The sequence below is a fragment of the Pristiophorus japonicus genome, chromosome 13, assembly GCF_044704955.1.
Source record: "Pristiophorus japonicus isolate sPriJap1 chromosome 13, sPriJap1.hap1, whole genome shotgun sequence".
Lineage (NCBI taxonomy): Eukaryota > Metazoa > Chordata > Chondrichthyes > Pristiophoridae > Pristiophorus > Pristiophorus japonicus.
The window spans coordinates 108,663,559-108,681,232 of record NC_091989.1 but is presented as its reverse complement, the minus strand read 5'-3'; the positions used below and the strand labels follow the sequence as shown (position 1 = coordinate 108,681,232).

Below are 17,674 nucleotides of genomic sequence, written 5' to 3'. Positions count from 1 at the left end.
GACTTTATTTTGAGCTCACAGTGTTCAGTCTGACTCTTTCTCCATATACAACAAAGATGATGAGGGGTTTTGATAGAGTAGATAGCGAAAGGCTGTTGCCTTTGGCTAGTAGATCCAAAACCAGCTTTAAAATCATCTAAAGGAGAGATGGGAAGAATCTTTTTCACTCAGAATTGTCACGATCTGGAATGCTCTACCTGGAAAGGTGGTGGAAGCTGATAACATAAATAATTTTAAAAGGGAGTTGGACATGTGCTTGAGGTTGAGGAACTTCCAGGGTTTATGGACAAAAGGCGGGAGTGTGCGACTAAGCAAAAATGCTCTTTCAAAAAGCCAACATAGGCACGATGGGATGAATGGCCTCCGTCTGTGCTACAAGTTTCCAGATTCTATGATTTCGGTTTCCTCCCATTGATTTATTGAAATCAACAAGTGCTTTCGAGCCAATGGGTGGATATGCAAATCAACTCATTGTGACTCAAATTCATAAATAGTGATTCAGTCATATGCTAATTTCGTAGAAAAGGGAAGGTAAACCAATCAAATCACTGAAACAATTTTTTGAAACATGTATCTTCTGCCATTTTTTTTCTCCTCAGTCAATCAATTTACAGACTTAAAATAAGGTTTGTAGCGTAACAAAACCAGCAAATTATTTATTTTGCAATAACATAATTAAACTGAACCATAAAATTGTATTTTGTGTCTTTGAGTACATCCATGACCTCTGCCTCTCAGAAGCCCAGCCCAGCCCAGGATGTGAACTTTCCCCGCCACCCAGAGCTATGAATCTGTTAGCTGAAGGGAGCACTTGCAGTCTGAGCATGTGCAGTGTGCACTATTTACCAGGATTTATCAGTTAGATTTTGTCAACCCAATTGGAAAAATGTTTCTTTCCAGTCTGCAGTAGTATGTGTCCATTTTGTTGCTTTTTTTCAAATTATTTGAAGAAAAGATGGAAGACAAATTTCAAGGTAAAGCTTATAAGAAGGGGTTTTGTTTTGCCACAGGGAAGCTGTCTGAGAGAGAGACAGCCAGAGACAGAGAGAGAGATAACGTCCTATCTAGCTGCAGTGGGTCAACAAAACATTGGTTATTCGCTATTGATGAGAAAAACCCCGATGCTGTGAGGAATTTATTTGCGTATAACCTGAAAGAAAGGCATTTTATTGTCAGATGTTTGTCCAAAAAATATTTTGGAAATGTTATTCAAATGAAGTAATATTTTCTAAGATAAATTCTGGAAATGTTTATGACTGACAGAAAGACTGGTCATTCACAGAGGGTGTTGTTGGCAAGCCCAATCCCTTACCAGCCATTTCACACGAGATGGAAAAATGTCCGACAGAATTTTTGTCATAGAAAGTGACCTCAGATCTTTAGCAATTGAACTTTCCTACCTTAAAGGGATAGGCCAGATTAAAGACAGTACCACCTTAACAGCAGGCACTACATTTTGCATTACATGGTATTATACTCTTTTCATTATAAAATAATTTATCACCCAATTTACCATGAGCAAAACTGTGGGTGATCCCCGAGTTATATAAAAATTCTGGCATCACAAGCATACATTTTTACTCACACGAAAAGAGAAAGGAAGCCTGTCATTAGCTTCTAATTGACCTCAGGAGGTGCCTAGCAGTAATTAGCTGGCAATCGATCTCAGGATGTATCTAGCAGCACTAGCCTACAATTGCCCTATTTACAGCAATTAGAACATGCAGCCTTAAAAGCCAGTTATATAACGCTCCATCTTGGCAGTGGAATAACACATCGCGGGTTACATGTTGCAAGGTTGTTGTCCTGATGAAAGAACACATTTGCTGATTCACTGTGAGCAAAGCCATGAGGAATCAGTGAAAGTGTTTAAAACATTTACGTCAAGCAGAGATAGATCGCTCGCTGGAAAAATAGACAGACCTTTCATGTCAACGGCCACTTTATTTGCACAGAGCTCAATAAACATTTTGTCATAATGCATTATACGGATGTGTGGCAGGTTTAAATGTAGCTATAAGAATGGTCTGACATTCATACATGCACAGAAAGCTATTATAAATGTGCCACATGGTGATGTGCTACTGACGATGGGGATGCAGGAATGTTCAGAGAGTCTCGGAGGTCACACATAGCGACCTCTTGGCGGATCCATTTGAGTAAAGGATGTTGCCGGTGTTGCAGGAATACTTTGGTTTGAGTGGTTGCAGACACCTAGATGGCTACCAGTTTGGCCCAGGTGGTTATTGTCATGGACTATGAGTTCATCCATTCCAGAGCTTGGCAGGCAGCTAGTAGCTGCAACAGTGGCATTATCTGTAATGGAGACAACAAGCACAGAGTGTGCAAGCAGCACAGATGCTCACATTGCAAGCTTTTGATACTTTAGACACAAACGCTGGAAAGCTATTTATTTTAATTCATTCCTAGGATGCAGGCATTGCTAGCAAAGCCAGCATTTATTGCCCATTCTTCATTGTCCTTGAGAAGGTGGTGGTGAGCCGCCATTTCTGAGGATCTGGAGTCACATATAGGCCAGACCGGGTAAGGACGGCAGATTTCCCTCCCTAAAGGACATTAATGAACCAGATGGGTTTTTACAACAATCCAGTAGTTTCACAGTCACCATTACTGATACTAGCTTTTATTCCAGATTTTATTTAATTAATTGAATTTAAATTCCCCAGGATTTGAACTCACACGCTGGATCAGTAGTCCAGGCCCCTACTAGTCCAGTAACATAACCACTATGCCACTATACCCGTATTACGCTATTAAGCCTGGTTTCAACTGTAGGAAAGAAATATAGACTTGGATTTATATAGCACCTTTCACGACCACCAGATGTCTCAAAGTGCTTTACAGCCAATGGAGTATTTTTGGAGTGTAGTCACTGTTGTAATATAGGAAACGCAGCAGCCAATTTGCACACTAGCAAGCTCCCACAAACAGTAATGTGATATTGACCAGATTAGCTGTTTTTGTTATGTTGATTGAGGAATAAATATTGGCCCCTACTCTTCTTCAAAATAGTGCCATGGAATCTTTTACGTCCACTCATCCGAAAGACGTCACCTCCAGCGTTGCACTGGAGTGTCAGCCTAGATTTTTTTGTGTTTAAGTCCCCGAAGTGGGACTCAAACCCACAACCTTCTGACTCAGAGGCGAGTGTGCTACCCACTGAGCCACAGCTGATACACTACTATTGTACTCAAAGAGTAGAGAGAACTCTGAAGGAAGGTTTTCAGGACCTCAGTGAGGATCTGGAACTCATTGCCTGGAAGAGTGATGGATGCTGAAACCCTCACCACTTTTAAGAGACTGTTGGATGGGCACTTAAAGTGCAGTAATCTGCAGGGTTATGGTCCTAGAGCTGGTAATTGGGATTAGACTGGATGACTTTTTGTTGGACAGCGCAGATATAATGGTAAGTACTGCAGGGAATAGAATACGGCCAGCATGATCTTCTGGACTAATTTCAATCGCCTAGATGGGTCGGAGAGGAATTTTCCCAGATTTTTTTCTCCCCAAGTTGGCCTGGGCTTTTATCTCCCAGGAGATCACATGGCTCCAGTTGGGGTGGAGTGTAAAGGTTTTCAGTATAAGGGGTGTCGCAGCTGTGTGAGGTGGACTGGTTGGGCTGGGTGCTCTTTGCCTTTCAATCATTGTTCATAAGTTTATTTGTAACCTTTAGGGCTGCTGACCAAGGGCCGTGCGGCTCTTTGTCGGCCGGCGCGGACACGATGGGCTAAAATGGCTCCTTCTGCGCTGTAAATTTCTATGTTTCTATGTTTCTATCATCATCATCATCATCATAGGCAGTCCTTCGGAATCAAGGAGGACTTCCTTCCACTCCCTAAGTGTGTTCTTTGATGGCCGAACAGTCCGATATGGGAGCCACAGACCCTGTTACAGGTGGGACAGACATTCGTCGGGGGAAGGGGTCGGTGGGGCTGGTTTGCCGCACGCTCCTTCCGCTGCCTGTGCTTGGCCTCTTCACGCTCCTTGCATCGAGATTCAAAGAGCTCAACGCCCTCCCGGATGGACTTTCTCACCTCGGGCGGTCTGCGGCCAAGGTCTCCCAGATGTCAGTGGTGATGTCGCACTTTACCGGGGAGGCTTTGAGGGTGTCCTTGTAACGTTTCCGCTGTCCTCCTTTGGCTCGTTTACCATGAAGGAGCTTCGCATAAATCATTTGCTTAGGGAGTCTCGTATCTGGCATGCGTATTATGTGGCCTGCCCAGCGAAGCTGATCGAGTGTGGTCAGTGCTTCAATACTGGAGATGTTAGCCTGGTCGAGGACACTGATGGTGGTGAGCCTGTCCTCCCAGGAGATTTGCAGGATCTTGCGGAGACATCGTTGGTGATATATCTCAAGCGACTTGAGGTGCCTTCTGTACATCGTCCATGCCTCAGACCCATACAGGAGGGCGGGTATTACTACAGCCCTGTAGACCATGAGTTTGGTGATAGATTTGAGGGCCTGGTCTTCAAACACTCTTTTCCGCAGGCGGCCAAAGGCTGCGCTGGCGCATTGGAGGCGATGCTGAATCTCCGCGTCAATGTCTGCCTTTGTTGATAAGAGGCTCCCGAGATATGGGAAATGGTCCACGTTGACCAGGGCCGCGCCGTCGATCTTGATGATTGGAGGGAGTACTGTGCAGCGGTGACAGGCTGGTGAAGGATCTTTGTCTTACAGATGTTAAGCGTAAGGCCCATGCTTTCATATGCCTCAGTAAATACATTGATTATATCCTGGAGTTCAGCCTCTGAAAGTGCACAGACGCAGGCATCGTCTGCATACTGCAGCTCAATGGCAGAGGTTGGAATGATCTTGGACCTGGCCTGGAGGCGGCGTAGGTTAAACAGCTTTCCACTGGTTCTGTAGTTTAATTCCACTCCAGTGGGGAGCTTGTTGATTGTGAGGTGGAGCATGGCGGCGAGGAAGATTGTTTCTATATCAGTCAGTGTGAAAAAAGGCCCATTTCCCTCATGAGGAGATGTCCTGCTGTAATGGCACAGTTCGTGCTGGTTCACACTCATTTTGACGGTAGTTCTGTTGATACTTGCAGCACAGCACAAGTGTTGGTGGAATGGTCTATGGAGTAAGGGGTCATACACCAGAAGGAAAGTCCTCTGCCTGTGCTGGTCCATCTAAATTGCTCCCATGCAAAGCCATGAGCAGGAATCCTTGCAGTGCACTGTGGTGCTTTACATCTACATCTCCTCTTCATCTTCAGGGAGGGGAGTGCGTATAGGTAGGACACCACAGGCAATTGTAAGACATGATTCACACACTGGTAGGGCACAGAAGATACGTGAGCACTGTAAATATTTTTTCCACCTTTCTTCAGGGCTCTTCTGGCCCTCAAAAGCCCCTCTTCAGGTGCTGCAGTGACGTCCCCGTCCCCCGCTCCAACACCTCCGGGAGTTTTGTCCCTTGCAACGGTGGGCTTCCTTAGCGTGGGGGAGTGATGGTATATTGCCCTGTGTGTAATGTATGCACCTGTGAGTATGCTCACAGGTGTTGTAGAGCTGTTGGCCACTATTTATCGGGGACTTGGCCTGGAGGGTTATGCACGGAGCAGTCCCGTGCAATAAATTTTTAAGCCGGTTCACGGGCTCCCAGGCCACCTGCAATTTCTGCGGTCTGGAAGAGTCCGTGTTCCACGTTTTTATTGAATGCACGAGGTTGCAGCCCCTGTTTCATTATTTAATGGGGCTGCTCCTCAATTTCTGGCTGCACTTCAGTCCCAAACTCCTGATCTTTGGGCACCCTGTGCGGATGGGAGCGGGTAGGTCCTCGTAGGACTGCTCCTGGGCACGGCCAAGGGGGCCATCAGCCGGTCCAGGCAGCGGGCGGTCGAGGGGGTCGTTCAGCCTGACTGCCTGCCTCTCTTCCGTGCATACATCCGCGCCAGGGTGTCCTTGGAGATGGAGCACGAGGTGTCCACCGGTACGCTCGCGGCCTTCCGCGAGAGGTGGGCGCCGGAGGGACTGGAGTGCATCGTTACCCCCGGCAACCAAATTTTAATTTGATTTTATATGCTTTAAAGTTTAATTTTCTTTAATTGCCGGATTTTTAGTGCCCCCTCCCCTTTTATAGGGGGCACTTGTAAAATATATGGTTTTAATGCCCCAAAGAAAAATCACAAAAAAAACCCACAAAAGAAACAAAAAAAACCAAAAAAACATTTATTAGAAAAAGGGGCAGTTAAGTGTCTGGAGTGTCCCCCAGATCGGGGGGCACTTGATCTAATGTTTATTTTGTTCCCCCCTCCCCCCCCCCCAAAAGAGTTGTAGAGCTGTTGGCCACTATTTATTGGGGACTTGGCCTGGAGGGTGGTGCACGGAGCAGTCCCGTGCAATAAATTTTTAAGCCGGTTCACGGGCTCCCAGGCCACCTGCAATTTCTGCAGTCTGGAAGAGTCCGTGTTCCACGTTTTTATTGAATGCACGAGGTTGCAGCCCCTGTTTCATTATTTAAAGGGGCTGCTCCTCAATTTCTGGCTGCACTTCAGTCCCACACTCCTGATCTTTGGGCACCCTGTGCGGAGGGGAGCGGGTAGGTCCGAGTGCGCCTCTCGTAGGACTGCTCCTGGGCACGGCCAAGGGTGCCATCAGCCGGTCCAGGCAGCAGGCGGTCGAGGGAGTCGTTCAGCCTGACTACCTGCCTCTCTTCCGTGCTTACATCCGGGCCAGAGTGTCCCTGGAGATGGAGCACGCGGTGTCCACCGGTACGCTCGCGACCTTCCGCGAGAGGTGGGCGCCGGAGGGACTGGAATGCATCATCACCCCCGGCAACCAAATTTTAATTTGATTTTATGTTTTAAAGTTTAATTTGTTTTAATTGCCGGGTTTTAGTGTCCCCCTCCCCTTTTATAGGGGGCACTTGTAAATTATATGATTTTAATGCCCGCAAAAAATCACCAAAAAAACCCCACAAAAAAACCCACCAAAAAAAGAGGCCAGTTAAAAGTGTCTGGAGTGTCCCCCAGATCGGGGGGCACGCGATCTAATGTTTATTTTGTCTCCCCCAAAAAGAGTTGTAGAGCTGTTGGAAAAAAAACACAAAAAAACCCTCCAAAAAAACAAAAAATATAAAAAAAGAGGGCAGTTAAAAGTGTTTGGAGTGTCCGCCCCATCTAATGTTTATTTTGTTCCCCCCAAAAGAGTTGCAGAGCTGTTAGAGGCGTGGCCTAATCATTTGGAGCCTGGTGCAGTGAGGGAAGGAGCTTCCTGCTTTAGCTCCTGCCTGAGGCCTGGAGAAACCCTGTGAACATCCCAGGAAGAGGAGGAAGGGCCTTACTACTCTACATTTCACCATCCAGAGGTAGAGGAGGAGAGCAGAAAATTTAACACCTTTAATACTTCTACAGAGAGTTGGAGAGAGGGGGAAAAGAACAACAACCTGTGGAACAACATCCAGTGTGGAAGGAGGGAGAGCTATTTACATTCTACATGTGGGTGTATTTTGGTGCACACTCTAAAGGCTTTGTTTTATCGGTGGGGGGAGAAAGAAGATAACTTCGAGGGCCGGAACATCGCGGGGGGGTGTGTGTGTGTGGCAGTGTGTGTGGGGGTCCTGCTTACAACTAGGCCCCACACACCACTGAAGCACCCCTCCCCCATTTCCTGGCCTGGGTTAGCTGGAGCTACCTGGCTGAAGACTCGTTGCCACATTAATTAAGATCGTTGGGAGTGCTGTGCGTGGGTGGCTCCAGCTTCCCCAGGTGAAGATATCTTCTCCCCCCACCCGAAGACCATCCAATAAGACTGTGCTTTTACCATCTGGGGAGTGCACCCCAGAAAAACACCCACCCAGCACTGTGAGGGGAGACCTGCCCTCACAGCTTCCCTCTTTCCCACTCCCCTCTCTTTCTCTCTCTCTCTCTCTCTCTCTCTCTCTCTCTCTCTTCCCCTCTCTCTCTGAGAGCTCCTTTCCTCCGAATTGAAAACTATTAAGACAACTGAGCAGAGGGAGCAAGGCCCCTCCCCAATCGTTAACCAGGGGAGAGGTGTGCCTCTTTAAGAGCTCCATCTGCTCAACTTTTAACAAGGCCATTTAAGACCTTTGGGACCTGTGACTTTGGTGTGGGTGTAGCCCTTAAAGGGACCCCGTGGCGACTCCATCTATGCCGGTGGCAGGGCCAGCTAAGACTTACGCGCAGGCGGCGTCCGCAGCCATGGCGCCTCCTGCGCCTCCTGCTGCCCTGCCACCGTTCAGACTTACCACAAAAAAAACGCGGTCAAGAGCTACACTCACCCCACTATGAGCATCGAGGAGTGCTTGCGGGTGATGGCTGGGGTAGTCGGCCTCTCGGCCATTGTCGCGGCCTCCAAGATGTCCGGGAAGACTGTGTTCTTCCTGGAGTCGGAGCGGGCGGTGTTCCTGGCCCTCGAAAAGGGGCTCACGGTGGGCGGGACGTTCCTGCCAGTGGACCCTGTTGAGGCCACCGCGCAGAGGGTCATATTATGAAACGTCCCGCCCTTTGTTCCCGCTAAGCTCCTCCTCCCTCACCTACATCAACTGGGGGAGGTAAGGTCGGGGATTAACCCCATACCGCTTGGCCTCAGGGAGACCAGCCTGCGTCACGTGTTCTCCTTCCGCCGCCAGCTTTTTGTCCAGCTGGTGCGGGAGGAGACGACGGAGGGCACCTTTAGCGTGGTGCACGAGGGGACTGCCTACCGCATCTTCTGGACGTCGGACGGCGTGCGGTGCCATGCCTGTAGGGAGGTGGGGCACGTTCGTAAGAACTGCCCCGCCTCCAACGCCACCAAACCACCTAAGGCCACCGCCACCCCTCCCCCTAGTAGCGTCCGCGTGAGTGCGCGGACATCGTCGGAGGCCTTTGTCTTCACGGCCTCCGTTGGGGGGGAGGGAGAGCGTCCGGTCGGAAGGAAGGCGCGGAGGAAGACAAGACACCTCGAGGCGGGTCCCCTCAGTGCACCGGACAGTCCGATCACCACGGTCAGCCCAACCCTGTCACCGGCGAGTGTGGGGTGCCCTGAGCCCGTGCCCGAGCCCTCGACCAATACCGCAGAGGGGCTCGGGCGCGGGCAAGAAAAGCAAAAGGGGGGAGCAGAACAGGAGGCCTCGGCAGACATGGAGGTCTCCCTGCCTCCGCGCCCCCCCAGGAAAAAAAGGAGGCGCCGCTCCAATGAGGTGGAGGTGGAACAACATCCCTCCGCGGAGGAGTCGGTGCCCGCCGCGTCCCTCGCGTCCCCCACCAGCGCCCCCAAACTGCGCCGTAGGGTCAGACAGTCGAGGCTGCCCGGCCTCTGCCTCCCGGGGATGGCGAGGAAGATCTGCCTGTCATCGGAGGCGTGGGGCCGGCGGAGGAATGTGTTGCCGCCGGGTTGAGCGTCCTGGGGACAGAACCTGAGCCCGCCCACCCAACAGTCAACATCCCCCGGGACTTGCTCAATCCGGCAGAAATACAAAATGTAAAACATTTTAATAAACCTACACACGCCGGGCGGCGGCGGGGAGGGGGAAGAACGCCAACCCTCGCCCCCAATTTTGAAGCTGGGGGAATTGGAGGACCTGGAGCATTTCTTCGACCAAGTCTCTCCATGTTCCCCGGTCCCTGGGGAACTCCATCTCGTGAACGTGTACGCCCCTCAGCCCGGCCCGCAGCAAACGCGCTTCTTCGAAGAGGTGTCCGCTCTTCTTGGCTCCGTCGACGTCGGCGACTGCATTGTCCTCGGGGGGGATTTTAACTGCACCCTCGAGGCGAGGGACCGCTCCGGTGCCCCGCAGAGCATGACGGCGATCGAGAAGTTGAGGGACCTGGTCGGGTCCTTCGACTTGGTGGACGTCTGGCGAAATCTCCATCCCGACTCCAGCGCCTTTACTTGGGTGAGGCCTGGAAGAGGATGGTCCAGAATCGACCGCCTTTACATGTCTCGGGCGTACGTCTCCTGCATCCCGGCGGCCTCCATGCGGCCGGCGCTGTGTTCGGACCACCACCTGGTGTGGGCGGAGCTCGCTTCGCTCCGCGCGAGGACGGGGTCCGCGTACTGGCATTTTAACAACCAGCTGCTGGAGGACGAGCGGTTCCAGGACTCGTTCTGTTGTTTCTGGGCCGACTGGAGAAGGAAGCAGGAGGGCTTCCCCTCCTTGAGGCTATGGTGGGACATGGGCAAGACTCACGTCCGTGTCTTCTGTCAAGAGTATGCGAGGGGGTCGACCAAGAGGCGGGCGGCCAGGGTCGGGCGCCTAGAAAAAGAGGTGCTCGACCTGGAATCCCGTCTCGGTCAAGTCGTCGAGGACCCGGCCTTGCGGACGGTGTACGAAGCGAAGCGAAGGCCGCGCTGAAGGACCTGCAGTTCGTCGGGTCCCGAGGCGCGTTCGTGAGGTCACGGATCCAGTTCCTGCGGGATCTGGACCGTGGCTCCCCTTCTTCTACTCGCTGGAAAAAAGACAGATGTCCATAAGCAGCTCTTGACGCTGCTGGCCGACGACGGCTCTCTCGTCTCGGATCCGGAGGGCGTCAGCAACAGGGCCCGAGAATATTACGGGGCTCTGTTCTCTCCGGAGCCGTCCAGCGAGGAAGCACGTAGAGTTTTGAGGGAGGATTTGCCGAAGGTCAGCCCGGAGGGCGCCGAAAACCTGGAAGCTCCGCTAAGCCTGCGGAGCTGACCGGCGCCCTTGACCGGCTCTCGAGGGGAAAAGCCCCGGGGCTGGACGGGCTGACCGTGGAGATCCACAGGGCGTTCTGGGACGTCCTGGGGGGCGACTACGCGCGGGTCCTGGGGGAAAGTCTGGTGACAGGGAGATGCTCCTCTCTTGGTGCAGGGCAGTCATCGTCCTGCTGCCTAAGAAGGGCGATCTCCGCCGACTTAAGAACTGGCGCCCGGTCTCCCTCCTCAGCACGGACTACAAAATCTTCGCCAGGGTGATGTCTGCTCGCCTTGGCGCCGTGCTGGACCACATGATCCACCCTGACCAGTCCTACACGGTCCCGGGCCGGACAATCCACGATAACATCCATCTGGTCCGGGACCTCATCCATCATTCCCAGGAGGCTGGTCTGTCGGTCGCCTTCCTATCCCTCGACCAAGAGAAGGCGTTCGACAGGGTGGATCACGATTATCTGTTCGGAACTCTGCGCGCTTTCGGGTTCGGGATGCATTTCGTCTTTTGTACGCCGCCGCGGAGTGTCTGATTAGGGTTAACGGGTCCTTGACGACGCCCCTTCACTTTAGGAGAGGGGTGCGCAAGGGATGCCCCATGTCCGGCCAGTTATGTTCCATCTGCGTTGAGCCTTTCCTGCGCCTCCTGCGGACGAGGTTGACGGGACTGGCTCTGCAAGGGCCGAGCGTGGAGGTTGTCCTCTCGGCTTACGCCGATGACGTGCTCCTCACAGTAGAGGATCCCGTTGACCTGCGGAGGATGCGTGAGTGCCAGGAGATTTACTCGGCCGCATCCTCCGCCAGGTTCAACTGAGAGAAATGTTCCGAACTCCTGGTGGGTCAGTGGCGGGTGGACTCCCTGCCGGAGGAGCTCAGGCCTTTTGCCTGGAGCACGACCCATCTCCTCTTTCTGGGAGTCTACCTTAGCCCCGACGAGGAAGCCTGGCCGGCGAACTGGCAAGAGCTAGAGGCCAAGGCCGCCGCTCGCCTAGGGCACGGGACAGGACTGCTCCGAGTGCTGTCCTACAGGTGTCAAGCGCTAGTCAGCTGGTGGCCGCTATGCTCTGGTACCCGCTGGTCACTTTGACCCCTCCCCCTGCGTTTGTCGCCAAGATACAGAAGAAGTTGGTGGACTTCTTCTGGAGCAACAGGAAGCACTGGGTCTCTGCCGCGGTCTTGAGTCTCCCGCTTAGGGAGGGCGGTCAGTCGTTGGTGTGAGTCAGCGCACAGCTAGCGACTTTCCATCTTCAGACCTGCAGAGATACCTTTATGTCGAGCCCCCTCCTAGGTGGCGTGCGCTGGCGATGTTTTTCTTCCGCCAGCAGCACAGCCTCAACTACGGCACGCAGCTCCTGTTTGTGAGCTTTGGGGGCGTCAGGACCACCGTCCAGGGGCTGCCTGTCTTTTACAAGGAACTCACCAGGGTCTGGAACGAAGTCTCCACCAAGCGCAGCTCTCCACCGGCTGGAGTGGCGGCTGTCCTGCAGGAGCCGCTGCTCGGGAATCCGTACCTCCACGACCGAGGTTTTAGGTGGCTGTCGGACGAGAGGGCTGTGGCTGGTGAGGTGACCAGGGTCAGGGACCTGCTCGATGGCGGAGGAGCGGGCTGGATAGCGCCAGACATGCTGACACGGCGCTTAAATTCGGCCAACGTCCGCCGCGCGGCTGATGCCATCGAGTCGCTAAAAACAGCTCTGGGCCCTGACTCCGTTAGGTGTGTCGAGGAGGCTCAAGCACGTGGGGAGATCCCGTCCGAACTGACCCCCGTCCGGACGGAATTCCTCATCGGCGCCAAACCCCGGAACCTCCCTCGGGAGCCGGCGCCACACAACTTGAGCCGCCTCGGGGAAATCCCCTCCGTGCCTTTCAGTTCTGCGTGAAGGGGTTTCCTGTATGGGCTGCTCCTGCACATTCTCAACCTTGCCATCCTCGTCTGCCATCTGGACACGCCATGGCGCAACATCTTGCCGTCCGGAGGAGACAGGGGTCCCCGATGGAGTGCACTCTACGCGGGAGTCCTCCCACTATTTATCGGGGACTTGGCCTGGAGGGTGGACCCGTGCACCAAATTTTTAAGCCGGTTCACGGGCTCCCAGGCTGCCTGCAATTTCTGCGGTCTGGAAGAGTCCGTGTTCCACGTTTTTATGAAGTGTCGAGGTTGCAGCCCCTGTTCCATTATTTAAAGGGGCTGCTCCTCAATTTCTGGTTGCACTTCAGTCCCACACTCCTGATCTTTGGGTACCCTGTGCGGAGGGGAGCGGGTAGGTCCGAGGGCCTCCTCGTAGGACTGCTCCTGGGCACGGCCAAGGGTGCCATCAGCCGGTCCAGGCAGCGGGCGGTCGAGGGGGTCGTTCGGCCCGACTGCCTGCCTCTCTTCCGTGCTTACATCCGAGCCAGGGTGTCCTTGGAGATGGAGCACGTGGTATCCACCGGTACGCTCGCGGCCTTCCGCAAAAGGTGGGCGCCGGAGGGACTGGAGTGCATCGTTACCCCTGGCAACCAAATTTTAATTTGATTTTATATGTTCTAAAGTCTAATTTATTTTAAATGCCGGTTTTAGTGTCCCCCTCCCCTTTTATAGGGGGCACTTGAAAAAATATGATTATAGTGCCCAAAAAACCCAAAAAAAACAAAAACAAAAAAAAATACAAAAAAACCCACAAAAAAAACCCACAAGGGCCTTGAAAAATGTTTGGAGTGTCCCCCAGATCGGGGGGCACTTGATTTAATGTTTACTTTTTCGCCCCAAAAAGAGTTGTAGAGCTGTTGACGCCGATGACGTGCTCCTCACGGTAAAGGATCCCGTTGACCTGCGGAGGATGCGTGAGTGCCAGGAGATTTACTCGGCCGCATCCTCCCCCAGGATCAACTGGGAGAAATGTTCCGGACTCCTGGTGGGTCAGTGGTGGGTGGACTCCCTGCCGGAGGAGCTCAGGCCTTTTGCCTGGAGCACGACCCATCTCCTCTATCTGGGAATCTACTTTAGCCCCGACGAGGAAGCCTGGCCGGCGAACTGGCAAGAGCTGGAGGCCAAGGTCACCGCTCGCCTAGGGCACTGGACAGGACTGCTCCGAGTGATGTCCTACAGGGGTCGAGCGCTAGTCATAAACCAGCTGGTGGTCGCTATGCTGTGGTACCGGCTGGTCACTTTGACCCGTCCCCCTGCGTTTGTCGTCAAGGTACAGAAGAAGCTGGTGGACTTCTTCTGGAACAACAGGAAGCACTAGGTCTCTGCCGCGGTCTTGAGTCTTCCGCTTAGGGAAGGCGGTCAGTCGTTGGTGTGCGTCAGCACCCAGCTCGCGACTTTCCATCTTCAGACCCTACAGAGATACCTTTACGTCGAACCCCCTCCTAGGTGGCGTGCGCAGGCGACGTATTTCTTCCGCCTGTAGCACAGCCTCAATTACGACACGCAGCTCCTGTTTGTGAGCTCGGAGGGCATCAGGACTGCCGTCCAGGGGCTGCCTGTCTTTTACCAGGAACTCATCAGGGTCTGGAACAAAGTGTCCACCAAGCGCAGCTCTCCACTGGCTGGAGTGGCGGCTGTCCTGCAGGAGCGGCTGCTCAGGAATCCGTACCTCCACGACCGAGGTTTTAGGTGGCAGTCGGACGAGAGGGCTGTGGCTGGCGAGGTGACCAGGGTCAGGGACCTGCTCGATGGTGGAGGAGTGGGCTGGATAGCACCAGACATGCTGGCACGGCGCCTAAATTCGGCCGACATCCGCCGCGCGGCTGATGCCATCGAGTCGCTAAAAGCAGCTCTGGGCCCTGACTCCTTTAGGTGCATCAAGGAGGTTCAAGTTTGTGGGGAGATCCCGTCCGAACTGACCCCCGTCCGGACGGAATTCCTCATCGGTGCCAAACCCCGGAACCTCCCTCAGGAGCTGGCGCCTCACAACTTCAGCCGCCTCGGGGAAATCCCCTCCATGCCTTTCAGTTCTGCTTGGAGGGGTTTCCTGTACGGGCTGCTCAACCTTGCCATCCTCGTCTGCCGTCCGGAAACGCCATGGCGCACCATCTTGCCGTCCGGAGGAGGTGGGGGTTCCCGATGGAGTGCACTCTACGTGGGAGTCCTCCCACTATTTATCGGGGACTTGGCCTGGAGGGTGGTGCACAGAGCAGTCCCGTGCAACAAATTTTTAAGCCGGTTCACGGGCTCCCAGGCCGCCTGCAATTTCTGCGGTCTGGAGGAGTCCGTATTCCATATTTTTATTTAACGCACGAGGTTGCAGCCCCTGTTCCATTATTTAAAGGGGCTGCTCCTCAATTTCTGGCTGCACTTCAGTCCCACACTCCTGATCTTTAGGCACCCTGTGCGGAGGGGAGCGGGTAGGTCCGAGGGCCTCCTTGTAGGACTGCTCCTGGGCACGGCCAAGGGTGCCATCAGCCGGTCCGGGCAGCAGGCGGTCGAGGGGGTCGTTCAACCTGACTGCCTGCCTCTTTTCCGTGCTTACATCTGGGCCTGGGTGTCCCTAGAGATGGAGCACGCGGTGTCCACCGGTACACTCGCGGCCTTCCGCGAGAGTTAGACGCCGGAGGGACTGGAGTGCATTATCACCCCCGGCAACCAAATTTTAATTTGATTTTACATATTTTAAAGTTTAATTTGTTTTAATTGCCGGGTTTTTAGTGGCCCCCTCCCCTTTTTTAGGGGGCACTTGTAAAATATATAATTTTAATGCCCCCAAAAAATCACAAAAAAAACACCAAAAAAAAAACAAAAAAACAAAAAATATAAAAAAAGAGGGCAGTTAAAAGTATCTGGAGTGTCCCCCAGATCGGGGGGCACTTGATCGAATGTTTATTTTGTTCCCCCCAAAAAGAGTTGTAGAGCTGTTGAATTGTGAGTGGCTTAGTTCACAAGACTCAATAAAACCCCAGTCAGTTGGGTTTAGGGAATCCATGATGAGGCATGCGGTTGTTAGCCTAGTGGATGAACTGGTAATGTGTAGTGTGATTGTTAAACCTTTGTTACTAAACCAGCTAGTTCTTAATATGTTGTTCTTAATAAATGTGTTGCTATGAATTCTTAAGCAAAGAACCCATGAAGCAAATGTATTACACCAGGAAAATGAGCCGGGGTTGAAGTGGGGTTAGAGGTATGAGTGGAAACCTTACCTCCGCTGCTACACCGCCACCAACAGGAAAATCCAGCTCACAGTTCATGCAAGCTCTTGCCTGTACAATTAAGCATCTGAGGGGGCATTTGAATGACTTGGTCTGTGAGGAAGAATTGGCTAATAGTGAAGGCTTCTTGCTCAGTCTCCCCAGCACCTCCCTCCCAACCCTCAGTGTTGGAGCTGCTCAATTAGGAAGTGCAGGAAAGGGAGGCTGTCTTGTATATGGGGCTCTGCGCAAAAACAGCTGGTGCAACAAGCTTGGCAGGAGAGAGCAGACAGAGTCAATGGTGGCTGCATGGTCCAGAGGAACCGCAATCCAAATCAGGATGAAAGTTGCCAATTTCAAGCTTCAGAAAGAGCTTTGTATGTCAAGTAGCTGCCATGTCACCAAGTGCCCTAATAATCTGTAACTCATTCACTGCTTACTCCAAAGCTTATCCTGAGAAGGTCACCGGATGCTTACCATACATTGCCATGTTGTGCCATGGCACAAATATAAGCAGCAACTTGACATCGGTAACTACAGTCACAGTGACAGTTCAAAGGGGCTTCACATGGCAAACTGTTGTCAGATGGGACGGGCCAGATGCCTGTCACTGTGTGCTCCATAAACACCCAACATCTCAATACACTTGCAAGATGGCACACAATCAAAGGACAGAGCCCCAAGATAGAGCAGAGTGCAGAAACTATAAGCCCTTGACTCCCTTTTAGGACATGACATTGGACATAATTGATCATGACAGCATAGAAGGAATAGGGGAGGCCGAGACCAGAGTTGTCATGTGCTCAGAGATAATAGGATCTTGTGACTATTATGTCTTGTTCCCCTACTCGCTCATGGATCCTCAATCATAAAAACATGACTCAAAATATACGGCAACACAAGCACAGTTTAAAGGTGCCTCTTGGAGACAGTATAATGACTGCTTTCGTAGGCCTGGAAGAACAGATTGCCCACACTGCCAGTGCCTAGGAGCTAGCCCGCATCTCATGTAATCCTATATCATTCTTATCAATTTCCGCAAGCACTTGCACATCTACGTACATATTGGAGATGCATTTAGTGAGCTTGAGAAGGTGGCACTGTGTCAGCCATGATGCATGGGTGAAGAAAGAAAGTGTGGTAGCAGATCAGAGCAGGTGTCAACTGCCCAGAAGACTAGCTCAGTGTGGATGAGTCCAATAGCCTCAGATATGTAGTCATGAATAAATGGTTCTCTACAATGCAGTCTACCTTGGAGCATGCAACAACTCTAGGGGAACCTGCTGTGAAAACCTCAGTGTAACATGCGAACACCAGATTCTCTTCTGAATTGCTATAGTGGCTTTGGGCTCCAATATGGATGTGCCAATATGGATTAGCTCTCTACAATATTCAGAAACTGGGACTGGATCACGACACTGTCTAGAATCTGGAGATCCCTACAGTATCCACAAACTGGGATTAGATCCCAACAGTATCTAGAAACTGGGATTAGATACCTACAGTATCCACAAACTGAGATTAGATCCCAACACTGTCTAGAAACTGGGAGTAGATCCCTACAGACTCCACAAACTAGGATTAGATCCCTACAGCCTCTACAAACAAGGGATTAGCTCCCTGAAGTTATAAGGAGAACTAGTCTGATAGTGGAGATTAACTGACCTTTGACGAGTGATCACGGCCACAAGACGGACTGCGTCTTTACTGCGAGCTGAGAGTTAAGTGGTTGTCTTGCCTGCTCCAGTCTCACCCTGTGGAAACAAACGCGGAGTTTGTCATGTATCTCACACTACTGTACATAACTGCATCTTACCATGCTATACATGACTGTAACCAGACCTGAAACCACAAGCTTACCTTACCACCAGACAGGTATATAAGGACAAGTCTCAGGCAAGTGCGGCATTCGAGAGCTGTGTAATAAAGG

General features: G+C 52.1%; 1 protein-coding gene across 2 annotated transcripts in view; it reads right to left on the bottom strand.

Annotated features, from left to right (window-relative positions):
- smpd3 (sphingomyelin phosphodiesterase 3) overlaps positions 1–17,674 on the bottom strand; it is a 694,292-nt gene that overhangs the window by 551,565 nt on the left and 125,053 nt on the right. For both annotated transcript variants that reach the window (XM_070896805.1, XM_070896804.1), the window contains exon 2: positions 17,410–17,498. The gene's annotated coding sequence lies outside the window, so the exon portion shown is untranslated. The remainder of the gene's footprint in view (positions 1–17,409; positions 17,499–17,674) is intronic.